Source organism: Spinacia oleracea, chromosome 4 (genome assembly GCF_020520425.1).
Source record: "Spinacia oleracea cultivar Varoflay chromosome 4, BTI_SOV_V1, whole genome shotgun sequence".
Taxonomy (NCBI): Eukaryota; Viridiplantae; Streptophyta; class Magnoliopsida; order Caryophyllales; family Amaranthaceae; genus Spinacia; species Spinacia oleracea.
The window spans coordinates 94,933,527-94,950,440 of NC_079490.1; the positions used below are offsets into that span (position 1 = coordinate 94,933,527).

At 40.0% G+C, this 16,914-nt stretch overlaps 1 non-coding gene across 1 annotated transcript; it reads right to left on the reverse strand.

Annotated features, from left to right (window-relative positions):
• Window positions 1-16,010: 16,010 nt before the first annotated feature.
• On the reverse strand, window positions 16,011-16,113 carry LOC130460305 (small nucleolar RNA R71). The gene has a single exon (XR_008920216.1). It is a non-coding gene; the product is annotated as a small nucleolar RNA R71 (small nucleolar RNA).
• Between the last annotated feature and the right edge of the window lie 801 nt (window positions 16,114-16,914).

The window sequence follows — 16,914 nt, forward strand, 5'->3', positions numbered from 1 at the left end:
CGTTCTCCTTGCCTTCAATTTCTTGGGCGAGCATGGCCCCAAGTGCTGATTCTGTTGTTGTAAGGTAAAGCCTAAAGGGAATCCCTGGCATGGCTGGCTTTAGCACTGGTGGATTGGAAAGATAGTCTTTGATAGTATTGAATGCATGCTGGCAATCCTCGTCCCAGACCTTGGGTTCGCTTTTACGGAGCTTTCGAAATACCGGTTCACAGATCATAGTGAGCTTTGAAATGAACCTACTAATGTATTGCAGTTTGCCGAGAAACCCCCGAATCTCCTTTCCGTTCGCTGGCAGCTTCATCTCTTGAATGGCCTTGATTTTCAAAGGATCAGCCTCTATGCTACGAGAGCTGATAACATATCCGAGCAACTTGCCTGAGGTTACCCCGAATGCGCACTTTTGAGGATTGAGCCTCATGTTGTATTGCCTAAGCCTGTTGAAAAACTTTCGAAGTACTGAGGTATGCTCGTGTCGCACTTTGGATTTGACAATCATGTCGTCGACATATACCTCAATTTCCTTGTGAATCATATCGCTCATGATAGTTGTCGCTGTTATTTGGTATGTTGCCACTGCGTTCTTTAGTCCGAACGGCATAACCGTATAGCAATATGTACCCCACTGAGTGATAAAGGTTGTCTTCTCCATGTCCTCCTCTTCCATTGGAATCTGATTGTAGCCTGCATACCCGTCCATGAAAGAGAGTAAGGCATGATTTGCGGTGTTGTCGACCAAGATGTCGATGTGAGGCAATGGAAAACCGTCTTTAGGGCTGGCCCTGTTAAGGTCTCTGTAGTCCACATACATTCATACTTTGCCGTCTTTCTTTGGAACTGGGACGACGTTTGCAATCCATTCCGGATATTTTGCTTCTCGAATAAACCCGGCCTCTAGCTGCTTGGAGACCTCTTCTTGAATTTTGAGGGAAATGTCCGGTTTCATGCGACGGAGTTTCTGCTTGATGGGCTTTGGACCTGGAATGACGGGAATTATATGCTGACCGATGATTGGATCAACCCCTGGCATATGATGATAGGACCATGCGAAGATGTCTATGTACTCTGAAAGATGCGTGATAAGATCATTCCGCTCTGCTTGAGAAAGAGTTAAGCCAATCTGAACTAGTTTTGAATCACTGCTGTTAGAAAGGTTGATTTTTTCTGTTTCCTCAATTATGGGCGTCCTGTTTTCATGATTTTCAATAGCTTTTAGAATTTCAAGGTCAGTTTCTTGTGAAGCAAAGTTGTTCGGATTAGGATTGTGTTTTGAATTAGAACTCGAAGAGTAAGTAGAAATTTAAGTGTTATTGAAATCAGCAATCATTAGATCGACTGTTTTGACTTGAAGCTCGGCCTTTAGAAGCTCTTGACCGATGCAAGACTTTAGTCCTAGACTCTTAGACTCATTGCTAGACTCAAAAATTGAAAGACAGACTCTGGACTTGGACAAAGACACTATTCGTAAAGATAGTTCTCGAGGCATTCCCAGACATCCGCGTCATCGTCATAATCATCGAAGACGAGGCTACATGCACAAATCTTCAGGGCTTGATCCCAGACTTGGTGCCAGGTGCTGTAGGGAAATGCGGCGAAGCTGCCTTTGCATGAATTGTTGAGCCCTAAGCGGAACATTCTCACCATCTTGCCCTCTGGCAGCTCAGGCTTGATTGTACGAGCGGAGATTGCCCACCTGTAGTAGTATTCTTGGATGCACTCATCTTTTTCCTGGCGTACAGCCGCCTTTTATTTGATGAAAGTGTCTCGGAAGCTCGAACCTTTGAGGGTGAGGCAGGCAGGACCGTCCAATATTTCCTCGAACCAAGGCTCTCCAAATAGTAGATCGAAGTTGGCAAGCACATTGATAACTAGGAATTCAGCACTGGTGTAATAGGTGTCGAAGGAGAAGACCAATTTGAGGACTCCCAGGACATTGTATGTGACACCTTGGAGTTTGACGGTCTGCTGAGCACTTAACATGAGATCGTATTCGGAGAAGGTCAAAGCCTTCAAGGTGGCGAGGGGAACGATGTTTTCTTGAATGTCGGTGGTTACCCTAGGTTCGGGGATCACCTAGTTTTGAGCACTTGGAAGGAGATGAAAGAAGCTTGTAACCATCAGCTCGTAACCTGGCTTGTATATTGTAGAGATTAAGTTGCATGGAAATTCCTCTCCTTCATCTTCACAGTCATAGGAGATGGCTTGGACCGAGGGGGTTTGTTTGGCTCCTGGAGGTAGGGGAAAGGTCTTGTTGTCGACCATGTTCTGGATCAGATGCTTAAGCTTGTAGCAGTCTTCGATGTCATGACCCTTCCCTTGAAGGTACTTGCAATGGGCTGCCGGATCCCAGCTCTTGGATCTCTTGTAGACAGGAGGATCGGGTATTGGACCTATTGGTGTTATGAATTGCTTTTCGACCAGCCGATCGAATGCCTCGCTGTAAGACATTCCGAGGTTTGTGAAAACCCTTTGTGGTCTGCCCTGAAAGTTGCACCGGTTAGCATTGTTCTTGAAATTGTTTGACTTTGGACCTTGAGGAGCCTCGAGGGCGTTGACCTCGTGAACCTTGTGTGTCGCTTCAGGTCTCTTACCCTTCCACTTTTCAGCTTGTGGAGCCGGGGCTGCTGGTGCTTTCATCAGGTCATCCTCTATGTCGACACCGATGTCGTAGGTTCTCTTGAAGCTCTCCAAGCCTAGGTACTTCATGTGAGTATTGTATTTTGGAAGAAGACCAGCAATAAATATATTAACCAATTCTCTCTCGGAGGGTCGAGTCACCATCTGGGACGCCATTTCTCTCCACTGGTTGAGGTAATTAGTGAAGCCTTCCTGAGGCCCTTGCCTCAGAACCTCTAGCTCCTTTAGAGTAGTTTGAAGTTGAATGTTGGGCTGATACTGCTCCATGAATGCTCGAGCAACTGCTTCCCATGTACATGTTTGATGTTCCTTGAGTGAATAGTACCATTTCTGGCAGACAAGTTTCAGAGACATAGGAAATACCACGGGGTATAACTCGAGTTCGACCCCCTTGATGGCCATTGTAGCTCTGAAGTTCTTGAGGTGATATTTAGGATTGTTGGCGGACTTGAACTTTGGAATGTCATTGGCGGAGAATTTGTCTGGCAGATTCGCCTTCCCCTTGAGTTTGTCTTCCATTGAGGTGTCAAAATAGTTCTCTTGATTGGTGACCTTACTAACCAGACTCTCGATTTTCTTGGTTAAGTCATCGGTGGGTGCGGCTTGCTCCATAATACCCAGTCGGTTGCTTATGCTCTCCACATTGGTGCTGAGACTGGCGACAACTGCTATGAGTTGGGTGAGTTGATCGGGGGTAGACATTTGGACTGATTCTTGAAAGGGACAGGAAGTTTGATTTGTAGGAGATGAACTGGCTGCTCGTTAGGGCTGATGGAGTTCTTTTCAACCTCTCTCCTCTTCGGCGAACCCACAGGATCCTTGGACTCCTAGTTAGGACACACCACATGATTTAGAACTTTAGAACTTGAACTTCCCGACACATCATATGATATGCATGCAATGAATGAGACCTAGACTTGACTCTAAGTGCCACTCCGAAGATTCGGGATTTTTGGATTTTGTACTTGTATTCGGGATTTGCAACCCGTTGGAAGTGTTTGAGAGGAGCCTTCATTCTTTGGTGGAAGTTGACTCTTTGTACTAGGACTTGGAATATAGAAAAAGAATGTTTCGACCTATTGGAAATTGAACTATTTTAGGGGAATTTCAACCCATCGAGAATTTGGAAATTGGACTTATACTAGGAGATTGAACTTTGTATTATTTCAACGGAATTTCAACCCGTCAATATTTTAGGGGAATTTCAACCCGTTGGACTTGGAGTATTTGAAGGGAATTTCGACCCGATTGAAAGGGAATTGATTTTTGTATTATTTCAAGGGAATTTCAACCCATCAATATTTTAGGGGAATTTCAACCCATTGGATCTTGGAATATTCTAGGGGAATTTCAACCCATCAATATTTTAGGGGAATTTCAACCCATTGGAATTTGGAATATTCTAGGGGAATTTCAACCAATCGAATGGAATTTTGAACTTATATTATTTTTGGGGAGTTTCAACCCGATTGGATTTCGAAGTATTTTAGGGGGATTTCAACCCATTGAAATATTTTAAGGGGATTCAACCCATTGAATAGAATTTGGAAATCGGATTTGTACTATTTTAGGGGAATTTCAACCCATTGGATTTGGACTTGTATTATTTCAAGGCATTTTCAACCCATAATAGAATTTGAATTTGTACTATTTCAAGGGATTTTCAACCCATTGCAAAAGAGGGTTTTGAATTTGTATTATATCAAGGGATTTTCAACCCATTGGAAATGTTTGGAATTTTGAATTTGAGAGCAATGGAAAGCAAGGATTTGTAGCTTGAAGATGAGTTTGAATTTTGAATTTGATTGGAAGTTTAAACATTGAAATGGGATAGAGGCATTTTTTCATAGAGCATGAGATGTTTGAATTTGAATATTCCGGCGTCATGCCATTTGAAATTGGATTCGAAATTGGGAAAGTCCGGCATCATGCCGCCGTGGACTTGGAATTTTGAAGTGTTTGATCATGGAATTTTGAATTTGAGATTGAATGAAGAAAATCCGGCATTATGCCATCATGGATTTAGAATTGGAAAGTTTTGAATATGGGACTTGAGATTTGAAATATCGAATATAGGAATTGGGACTTGAGATTTGAAAGATTGGGGGAGGAAGAAGAAGGGGGGTCGGGGTTTATTGGGAGAGAAGAAAAGAAAACAAATAAATAAATAAAATAAAATTGGCGGAGTCATAACAGTCATAAATTCATAATGTCATGTCAGCCCTTAACTTGTTCTAGCAAGTTGCATTTGAAACGAGCCCTTTAAAAGTAGAATAATACTAAATCTTGTGTAATTCTTAGTTAAATTAAAATTAATCCCTTTTTAAGAAGACCAGCCAAATGTTTTATTTTTTGAATCAAATTTCCAAATTTTCCAAATAGATAAGTTATAAAAATAGGATAATTCACAAGGGGTGTTTATGGGTCAATTCCAGATCGGGCCGGAGATTGAATCGGTTATACTTGGATGAAACCTAGGTCGGACTAAAAAAACAGTTTATAACCCGGACAGACCGATTTGGACGGATTATAGACTTGTATCCATATTTTTTTTAATTCTTTTCCCATATGTGGTAAATAAAAAAAAATAACCGAAAACTAATTGTTCAACGCCTTTTTTTAAGTTAAAATAAAATATTTCATGAAATATTAATTCATGTATCCAACATATTAAAAGGTGAAAATTAACTTTTTAAGTGGTTTATATTCATAATTTTTAAAGGAAAAATCGGTCTGATCCAAAATCAACTTTAAAGAACTCTTGACCTGACCGGAGACAGAAGCAATACTTTTCTACCCAAAACTGGAGGATTTTCCTCGTTACGATCAAGCCCGATTCTTGAACACCTATCCACATAATTGTATCCTTGTTTTTTAAACTCAACCCAATTCAATTAGATTCCACGACCCATCTATACTTGATCAAAAATTTAATTTATACAACTGGTTGTACGTAGATGGTCCTTGTGTGTGATGCCACTAATGCTACTCCGTATGTATTTTCCTGTATTTTTATCTTATAAGGTCTTAGCACAAGAGGGAAAGAATTACCTTAATACTCCCTCTGTCCCTAATGGTTTGTTCTATGCTTCAAATGTGTTTTATTAAGAGTTAGGTGAGTAGAATTGAGAATAGACAAAAGTGGTGGGCTAAATATAATTTATGTGAGTAAAATTCGTGGTCGTATGATAATTCTTTAGTAACGAGGCAATCTTTTAGAGACGGGCAAAAATGATGAATGTAGCAAATAAAAGGGGACGGAGGAATAGAACCGGTTGCACAATGTCAATTACGAAGTACTCCCTCCTTCCCACATTACTCATTATACATACCGTTGCACAAAGTTTAAGTTGATAAGTGGTTATTTGATTATAACTTGTTATTTTATTGAAAAAGTAGGTGTGATAGTAGTTAATGCGACATTTTTTAATTGAATGAGAGAGTGTGTGATTACCAAAATTTTGTTAGTGGGATGAGAGAGACAACATAATAATTGTGGGGTCATTCCTAATTTGAAAGTTTAACAAGTAATGTAAGAGGAATGAAAAAGGAAATTGTAACCAGTAATGTGGAACGGATAGAAATACTTATATTTTATTTGTTAGTTTGGAGAAAGACATGTGATTTGTAATTTTATACGTTCCTCAATTGTCAATAATATAGGGCATTACTATTCGACGCCCAGTTTTACGCAAAATGCACACCTCTATTTAACGAAATGTCCCTCTTGTCCCTCTCACCCCCACTCCCCCCACTCACTTACCCCACTTACCCCACATTCTCTAACTAGACCCACCACCAAATTCCGGCAACCACTCTTTTTTTCGGGCCCACCTTAGCCAACACCATTATTGGCCCGGCCACCACCACCTCAATCCATATCATTGTCACTCCCTCCACTCCGTGAGCTCAATCACTAGCACCACCACCATCGCCGCCACTACCACCACCGCCGATGTTGGAATCATCGTGATTGTAGTGGAATTTTGGCAGAGAACGTAAATGGACGACGACCTTCCTTCAACGCCCCGGTCGTCGTCGGCGGCGGCAACATCAAGTTTGGAGGTAATTTTTTTTTTCACGAAATACTATGGAATAGGGCTGGAAACCCCATTCCTCATAGGCAAGGAAATATTATTTACAGCCATATTCCATGCATATGAGGAAATGGAAAAGTAATATAATTCCATGGAATGGGAATGATTTTCCAATTCTTCCTAAGCAAGAAATGGGGATGATAATCATATTCCATGAATATAAAAAAATTCCGATTATGTTTGTTTTTTGGTTGACTAGTTTTTTATTTAGTTTGTTTATTTGTTGACTTGAATTGACTTGGTTGTTTATTTGTTGACTATAACTAAGTTAATAATTAGTTAATAAATTTCACTTGTGATCATTTGGAAAAATTATCTATCGATATTATAATTAATAAATGACCCTTAAACAAATTATGTAATAATAATAACAACAAATGTAATAAATTTGAGGAAGAATTAGTTGAGGAACGCGTAATAACAAAATTGAATTAACACCGAATCTGCCTGAGATCCCTATCTTCTCCTAGGGTGGGAATGGGGATGGGAGCCCTATTCCACGGTTTGTAAAGGCGAAAAAAGAACATGGAATAAGGTTGAGATCCATATCTTGTTCTAGGGGGGGAATTGGCGTTGTAGCCCTATTCCGTGCTGTAATGGTACAAAAATGATCAACACGGAATATGGCTGAGATCTCTATCATGTCCTAGGACAGGAATTGGGGTATGAGCCTTATTCCATGTTAACAACAGAAAACCGACAAATCTTGAAAAAACAAACAAATAATGGAATGGGGCTAAGATCCCTATTCCTTCCTAGGTTGGGAATAGGGTTGAGCTCCCTATTTTTTCCTAGGAAAGGAATAGGGGTGAGAGCCCTATTCCGTATTTTGTAATGGTTTTTATTTTGTTTGTAATGTCCGTCGACATCATTTGTTGGCGAGATTTTTTAACATGTTGATAAGATTAGCGCGCTCAATATTCTAGGTTTTACGTTGATTAGTTTTTATTTTAGATTGTTTATAACATTTAGTTTGTTTGTTTATTCGTTGACTAAAATCAGTCTATTTGTTTATTTGTCGACTAGTATATTTTAGGTGAATTATATTGGTATGTTTCAAGGTAAATAAAATAAATATGTAACTATTCGATATTAAAAATATTAAAAAAATGGAATATGTTTAATAAAAAAACTAAATTGATTATATTAATGCAAACCATCATCAATTAGCGTTTAAATGCTTAATGTTGAATTAAATAGTCTTAAGTTATTTTGCATTATAACTTGTATTAATTTTCAGACTTCGTTGCTTGATGAATATGGTAGTGATGGTAAGGACTATTCTGATCAATTTTTTACAAATGACATATTTCCTTGTTTTGAAGATGCGGCGGAAGGGGCTAAATAAGTGGCTATCGGACTGGGTTTCTTGTTGACAAAAATGTCGTACAAACTATTCAAGGATGGTCGAGGGTATCGTTATTTGAGATGCGTCCAAGGAAGGAGAAAAGGAACCCAAGATATGGAGGTGGTGGAACGACTAGACACAAAAACTAAGGCATGCAGTTGTAAATTTGAAGTGAAATGTGTCCAACGCAAAGATTTTTCGTGGCAAATTGTTAAGCGTGATGGTCATGGCACGCACTATCATACTTTGGTTGTGTATGAAGAGGGTCACCGAGACATAAGTGGTCTTAGTTTGGGAGCAAATAATCTCATTCTCTAGATGAACAATGTGCACGCAAAGACAAAAGTGATTATGTTTGCCGTGCAAACAGAGTTTCCAGATGATCTTCCTAATATGAGGCACATTTACAACTACAAAGATAAAATTAGACGGGATGCTAATGAAGGAAGAAATCTCGCTCAGTAATTCTTGCACCTAGAGAAAGAGCTCAAGTATGTTCAATGGATCGCCGTAGAAGAGGGAAGTAGGGTCGTAACTCCCGCTTTCGTTGCCCACCCTTCAATGGTAGAAGTTCTACGTACATACCAATTGGTCATTGGCATGGATACGATGTACATGGATAAAAAATATGGATTTCCTTTCTTGGAGATTGTTGGTGTGACACCAACAAATCAGAATTTTTTGATCGCTTATGCAATTATGAAGGATGAAACGACCGACAGGGATCGATGGGTGTTGGAAAAGTTGAAGATGCTCCTCGGGGCCTCCGTGAGCCCAAAGGCAATCCTGACGGATAAAGAACCAGGCCTGTTGAAACTGGTTGCTGAGGTGTTTCCCAACACAACTCACTTGTTGTGTACGTGGCATATGAACAATGATGTAGAGGCACATGTTGGTAAGATTTGTGGAAACAAGTTGAATGGTGAGTATTTAAAGAACGGTGTGTGGAAGAGAATCATGAATGCTACTTCGGAGGCTGCATACAATGCGATAGTCACAGACATAGAAGATAATTGGTCAAGATGGCCAACAATTATGACATATGTCCATAGTGCTTGGCTTAAACATGAAGAGAAGTTCGTTCGATATGAAACAAACAAAGTTCTTCACTTCAGGAACAAAAAAACTTGTAGGGTCGAGAGCCAACATTTTGTTTTGAAGAGTTGGCTTGGCAGTTCGCATGGGGCATTGGATACTGTGTTCAGAAAAGTGCATGCTGCAGTAGAGAACCAGTTCATTGAGATTAAAAATTTCTTAGAGAGCTCGTGACAGAAGCATGGTGTGAAGTACGACGGATTTCTATTTCAACATCTTACTGCTCGTGTTTCACATCATGCTTTGCACCTTGTTTTAGGAGAGCAGAAAAATATGTAGGATTTGAGTGTTGAAATGTATGAGCGTTGCGATTATGATTTGTTGACGACCCAGGGAATCCCATATGCTTGCACCATTTTCACAGCTAATCAAGGTGGTGTTGGGTTGTACATTGATTTGATTGATCCATTTTGGAAGACCTTGTGGATTGGAGAAGAGGCAAACATTCCCCAGTTCTTCAAGGAGATCGCACAGGATGCAAATCACTTTTGAGTCCTAGTCGATGAGATATTAAATTCTGATGTTGCCGTCATTAGAGGCATTTCGAGCTTGATTCACGATGAGTTACACCGTGAGCAAGCTGGCCATGTGGAACCAGACCCTAATATGAGTAGGAGAGGGAGACCACCTAATGACAGAAACTCCACTACACGAAATATGAGTCACGTACAACATGTGGGTAGAAGTGGTAGTAGGGGTCGGGGTGGTGGTCGTGGTCGTGTTCATTCAGAAACGCGGCCCACGGGCATTTACTCATCTTGCTCATCATTTTCGTTGGGTATTTATTTCTACATCCACTAATTAATTTCATTTTTAATACATTATTTTATGTTATTTTAAATTTTTTGTTTTAAGGTTTAGGTACTTTTATGAGTGTTGATCAATTGGCGGGGCACTATAAGGAGCAGATACAGGACCTCATATATCCATTTCTTTTTGGATTTGTTGATGTTGATGGGGACGGTAACTGCGGGTTTCGATGTATTGCTCACTTTTCCTATGGTGATGAGGCTCGGCATCGAGAGATTAGATCCATGCTTAGAGGAGAATTGACTTTTTTCCGAGATAAATACATATATCTATACGGCGAAGATCAAATAGATTATGAGATACAACATATGTCTTGGCATGGTGGTCGATGTGGACCAGAAAAGTGGATGGTAATAACACAAGACTTGTTTACGATCGCACAATTTTCCAATGGAGTTTTCGTGTTGTTGGGGATAAGTGATTTAGTCGGAATAATCCCATTTTGTATTGTCCTTCCATGGAACACTCGTACCTGAAGTAATGGTCCAACGATGGAGATTGTGCTTGCATATGTAGGCAGAAATCACTTTATTCTTATAGAATTAGCACCTTGTTTTCCGCTACGCCCCATGCTAAATATATGGTATAGATTAGCTGATTATTGTGTGGAAGGATGGTTGGCAGCATATAAGAGTAAGTTCAAACATTGGAGGCAATTAGGTACCCAATATTAGGTTGTTGTAATATATTAGGTAGTTGTAACATGTTATTTTTTTTTTGATAAGTCAATTATGCATTTCATTAGCAAAAAGAACACCAAACAAACAACCGGCCTAAGCTTCCAAGTTAAGAACCTTGCAGGAAGGACCGTAACCAACAGACACTAGGCAAAAACAAAACATGGCAACAACCAGCTATACAAGACACATTACACAAGTATTCTCTCCTACCACCATTGCTGTACATTATCACTAATCTTAGGTATACCTATACATTGTATTATATTTATAACACTTTGTTTCACAAACTGAATTGTGTGAAGCACTGTGGGCACTTTGTTATTCCATAAAGCTTCATTTCCGACTTTCCATATGGCATACACTACAGCATTCACAGCAGTATACATCACATTCTTCTGGAATTTACTCCCCTTGCTTTTCCACTAAATCAACCTAATCAATCCCATGTAATGAACAATGTGGCCTGGGATTCCAAGCCAACTCTTGAACACCATTAGACAGGACTTCTTGTAGCAGCATTCGAAAAAGAGGCGAGGGTGTGTTTCCTCATTATTGTCACAAATTAGACACACTGATGTGTCACAAATTCCTATTTTGTGTAGCCTGGTCCTTGCCTGCAACCTGCCATGAACCATGAGCCAACAGAAAATACTATTCTTAGGAATAACCGATCTATTCCAAACAGCATGGCACCATGGAAGCTTCTGATGATGTATCTCCATTTTCTGGTACACTTGCTACGCAGAATACTTAGGCAACTGAGCAAAGCTTCTTTCATCATAATACTCTTTCAATTTCTCCTTAACTGCACATATTTTCCACCAATACCACCCACTATCAGCCGTTGGCTGATATCCCCACCAGTTCTCACCCTTCACATATATGGCATTGACCCATCTAACCCACATAATGTCTTGTTTTCTGGCTACTGCCCACACATACTTCCCCAGAGCTGCAATGTTCCACACCTGAACATTTCTAATTCCTAGCTCTCTTTCTTTCTTTGCTGAACACACTTTCTTCCAAGCTACATATCCAGGTTTAGAACTGAAATAAGTACCTTGCCACAGGAAATCTATACAGATAGCTTCCACAGTTTTGAGAGTATGCTTTGGCAACACAAAAACTTGAGCCCAATAGGTATGCACACTTATCAACACAGAGTTAATGCGAGTGATTCTACCAGTAAAAGATTAGTTCCTAAAGCTCCAAATTTTAATCCTAGCCAGCATTTTGTCAACTAGACATTCACAGTCATCATTGGTTATCCTTTTAAAGTAAATTGGTACTCCTAGGTATCTGAAAGGAAAGGTACCTGCAGTGAAACCAGAGATCTCCACCACTTTTTTAAACTCTTCTTGTTTCATGCTAATAACATAAATGGCTAATTTCTGAATATTATCTTTCAAACCAGATGTGTCAGAGAAGATTTTTAAGCTCTGAAGGAGCATGAGAATAGACTTTGACTCACCTTTGTAGCAAATAATCAAATCATCTGCAAAACACAGGTGTGTAAGTTTTGTAGATCTGCATCTAGGGTGGTACCTGAACCCCTTCTCCTGGCCCAACTTCAGTAAAATTCTAGACAAATACTCCATACAAACCACAAACGACAGAGGTGAGAGTGGATCCCCTTGCCTTAAACCCCCTTTTTGAAGTAAAAAACCATGTACACTGCCATTGATTATAAGGGAAAATTTAGGGGTAGTGACACAGACTATAACCCATTTAATAAATTGATCAGGAAAACCCAAAGCAATTAGCATCTCTTCCAAGAATACCCACTCAATTGTGTCATATGCCTTCTGCATATCTAACTTAAGAAAACAACTAGGGGCTGCATTCTTCCTTCCATACTGTCTCACAATCTCTTGACATATCATGATGTTATGCATGATGAATCTACCATGGACAAAAGCCCCTTGATTTTCAGCAATCAAACCCGGTAACACCACTTTCATCCTGTCACACAACATCTTGGTGATGCATTTATAAATTACATTACAGCAGGATATGGGTCTGAACTCAACAACACTAGAAGGGCATTTTGTCTTTGGTATCAAAGTAATTGTAGTAGAGATTATCTCCTTCAAAATCTTACCGATCCTGAAGAAATCCAGTACAGCTTTAGTAACATGTCCACCTACTACATGCCAATTATCCTTAAAGAAATGGCTCCCAAAACCATCAGGCCCAGGTGCTTTGTCACCTTCAATAGAGAATATAGCAGCCTTAACCTCATCACCAGTGAACTGGGTAATCAACTGTTGACTCTATACTGAATTTAGAACAGGACCAGCAGCCACTATCTCAGGCATAATACAACTTCTATGAGCTGTAGTTGAACCCAAGAGCTTCTGGTAATATTGCAGAAAAGCATTGGCCACTAACTGCTCATCACACACCCAATTCCCATCCATATCATGGATAGCATACACAGAATTATGCAGTACTCTAGCTCGAATTCTTTTATGGAATATAGCATTATTCTCATCTCCACTTTTAGCCCATACCACTTTAGCCTTTTGTCTCAAGAAAGATGATAAATAGAATGCACAATTCTGTACTGTTTGGCAGTTGTAGCTCCCCTGTCAGCAATAACATTATCATGTAGATTCAAGTGCAAATCCTTCTGACATCGAGCCAGGTCATGCACAGCTTTCAAATCTGCAGCATGAATATCACTAAAACCATCCTTATTCAGCTGCTTGAAAGCACCCTTCATCATTTTCAATTTCACCACAATTTGATACATCAATGTACCAATATCAGTTTTACTCCAGGTATTTTGAACTAGCTCTGTGTAGCCATCAACATACTTCCACATGTCAAAATACCTAAAAGGCTTCTTTGAAATGTTACTACAGGGGTACAAAGAGAGGACCATAGGACAATGGTAAAAAAGCCCTTAAGACAAGAAACCAGCTTCAGCACTGGGGAACATCTGCATCCAAAGATCATTGGCCATGACCCTATCAATTTTGGAGAACACCCTAGAAATTCCGTCTTGTTTGTTGTTCCATGTATAGAAATGGCCACATGACTTCACATCTTCTAGGCCACAAATTTTAACACAGTTTCTAAAGTCAATCACAGACTGATGAGCGGCATTTATGTCGCTCTAAGCTTAGGTTTTTGTAGTATTTTATTATGATTTTTGGTAGTTTTAGATAGCTTTTGTTTCGTTTATATGTCCTTATTCCATCATTGAAATTTTAAGGGAATTATTGGAGAAAGATAGAAGTGGAAAATAGCTCGAAGCAGGCCCGTGCGATCACACGGAAATTTTGTGTGTTCGCGCGGGTCAGAAAAGTTGGTATTGAAGTCAAGCAGATTGTGTGACCGAGTTCCAGATCTATGTGTTCGCACAAAATCGCAAAATCGATGCAGGAACTTTCCAGTTTTGCGTGCGCTCGCACGCCATTATAGTCCGCTCGCACGGAATTTTTGTGTCCACACACAGGATTCTCGTGCGAGCCTATGAAGATTTTGTGGAATTTTTCTATCTCAGGGTCGTGCGCTCGCAGGGAATTTTTGTGTGTTTGCACGGTACGAATAAGAGAATTCTTCGCTGAGCCTGTTCGCACAAAATAGTAGCCTGCTCGCACCGGTGCGATCTCACCTGGGTCTTCGCGATCGCACGACTGCGCGGGCTGGAACTTTTCAGTTTAAATTTTCTAATTCTAGGCAACATATAAATAGATTTGTAGATTTTATTTTAAAAACATTAATTCATAATTAGATTTTTCAGCAAATTAGAGAGGATAGTTCCTAGTTCTTCAAGCTTGGTAGGAGAGAGAAACTTTAATTTGGGGAAACTTCAACTTGTAAATCTCTTTCAACTCTTGAATTCTTATTGCAATTTCAATTCAATCTTTAATGCTTTACAATTCTTCTTGAGTTCTTGAGTTTTCAATTGCTTTGATGATATTGTTGGTTGATTCTTATTTTCTTTTGTTGATTCTCAATTGAATTCTTAGATATTGATTCTCTTAATTCAATCTTCAAATTCAATGTCTACTTGCTTTCAATCTTCAATTTCCTTAGTTAAAACTATGAGTAGTGAGTAGTTTCTAGTTAGGGATAGGGGAGAAAACTAGGGATTGAAATTGGGGAAAAGTGAAGGATGATTCATGATTATTGATATGATTAAATTCTGATTTGATGCTAGGAATTCCATGATTTGTGAATTAGTAGTTGCAGATGCTAGTCCAACTAAGCTAGATTGGAGTGTTTCATTTTGATTTGGCAAGACAATGTGAATCTCTATGTTGCATGTGAAGAGTTGGTTTCAATTGCTAGTTGTTTAGTCTTAGGATTGTGCGAGAGCTTTTCCTAGATTAGAGAGCTAAGGGCGTTCTATCCGAGAGGTGGCGAGCGCGTCATTTGTTGCTTTTCCCCTATTTGTCAAGTCATTTCATCAATATATGTGTGTTAGTGTTCGTCCTTCTCCTAACTACCCTTGGTCTATCCCTAATTCCTTAACGCTTTCCTTTATTGCATAATTCGTTGATAGCTTAGTTGTGTAGTTGATAATCAAATCAATCTTCGTCCTAAACTAGCTTGACTACCAAACTCACTTCGCTCTGTTTCCTTGGGACGATCCCTATGCTTGCCGCTATAGTCAATATAGCCGGTTAGTTAGGAGTTTTATTTTTTTTTGATAAGGTGTGTTTCATTCAACGACGGAAAATGCCTTTATCAAAATGGCGCCTTTGCCGGGGAACGGTTGTTGTTTTTGAGTTAAGTTGAGTCTAGTTTAACCATAAGAAAATCCAAAAATATTTCATTCTTGCTTTAGTTTTTCCTTTGCATTGCTCACGGTTTGTTTGCGTTTCGTATGCAAGATAGGGGTCGAACTCGTCATAGGCCTCTCTACCCTCTCGACCTAGAGTTAGAGAGGACTTTGCGAACCTTGAAGTGTATCCGAACCTGTTCGTCGAGCTAGAATAGATTCGAACCTTTGAGTGAAGCTACGGAACGAGAGTCAACAAGTCCAACCATTGAGAGAATGGCTCTTCCGGTTAAGAACCTAGGTATTCCGGGAGCCTTTGAGGCGACTTGTGGCATTCAAGACCCGACTACCAATGCAAATTTTTTTGAAATAAAGCCCGCATTAATTAATTTGGTGCAAAGTCATCCATTTTGCGGAAAGAGTAGCGAATCACCGCATGAACACTTCAAACAATTTGAGCACTATTGTAATACCATAATTCCATTTCTCCCTCTTCGGGCGTGCTAGTGATTGGCTTGACAAGGAGGTCAAGCCAAACTGACTTAAAACTTGGAATGAAGTGACAAGTGCGTTCTTGAGCAATTTCTATTCGCACGGGAAGACGGCGGAGTATCGTCATAAGATCCAATCATTTGAGCAAAAGAGAGATGAGTCTCCATTTGAGGCTTGGGATCGGTTCAAGGAATATCAAAGGGAGTGCCCTCACCATGGGATTCCTAATTGGCTCCTCCTACAAACTTTCTACTTGGGATTGAGCCCTACCTCCAAAATAAGTCTTGATGCAGGGGCGGGCGGTCCTATAATTAACAAGACGGAGGACCAAATAGAGGAGATCATAGAGGATGTCGTGCAAAACTACCAAGCATGGCATGTAGGAACAAGGAGCTATGATTGCAAGAGTAAAGGTGAGGATGGTAAAGGGTTGATTTATGCAATTGAGCAAGCGCGCATCATCGAGAAGGTTAGCTCAAGGTTAGAAAATCTTGAGAGCACTCCAAGTCAACCCCCATCACCATCAAAAATTCCTCCACCATCGGCTACTCTTCTCACTAAGGGGAAGAGCAAGGTGAGTTCCTACAACACTATGCCATTAGATACATCCTTTTGTGAAAGTTGTCATAAGTATGGGAATTTCCCTAACATGTGTCCTTTAGCGCATAATGTTTCATATGTGGATTATGGCCCTTCTTATGAAGGAGATTTTGATGTGGAATATGCCAATGCTATGAATGAGAGGACTAGATTTGATGGCCCCCCGAATCAAAACTTTAATAGGCAAGCACCTAGAGGTCCCCCAATGCATGGATCCTACTAAGGCTTCGGCCAAGGAGGTGGGTATGATAGTCAAAACCGAGGTAACTATAGGGCGTAAGGCTATCAAGGCCAAGAACCCTATGGTCAATATCACGGTCTTGGAAATCAAACTCAATAAATCAAGGTAGTTATAACCCTAACCATCAAGGTGGAAGGGGTTACAACTATCCTTATGGTCAATATAGGGGTGCTTCTAGTGGG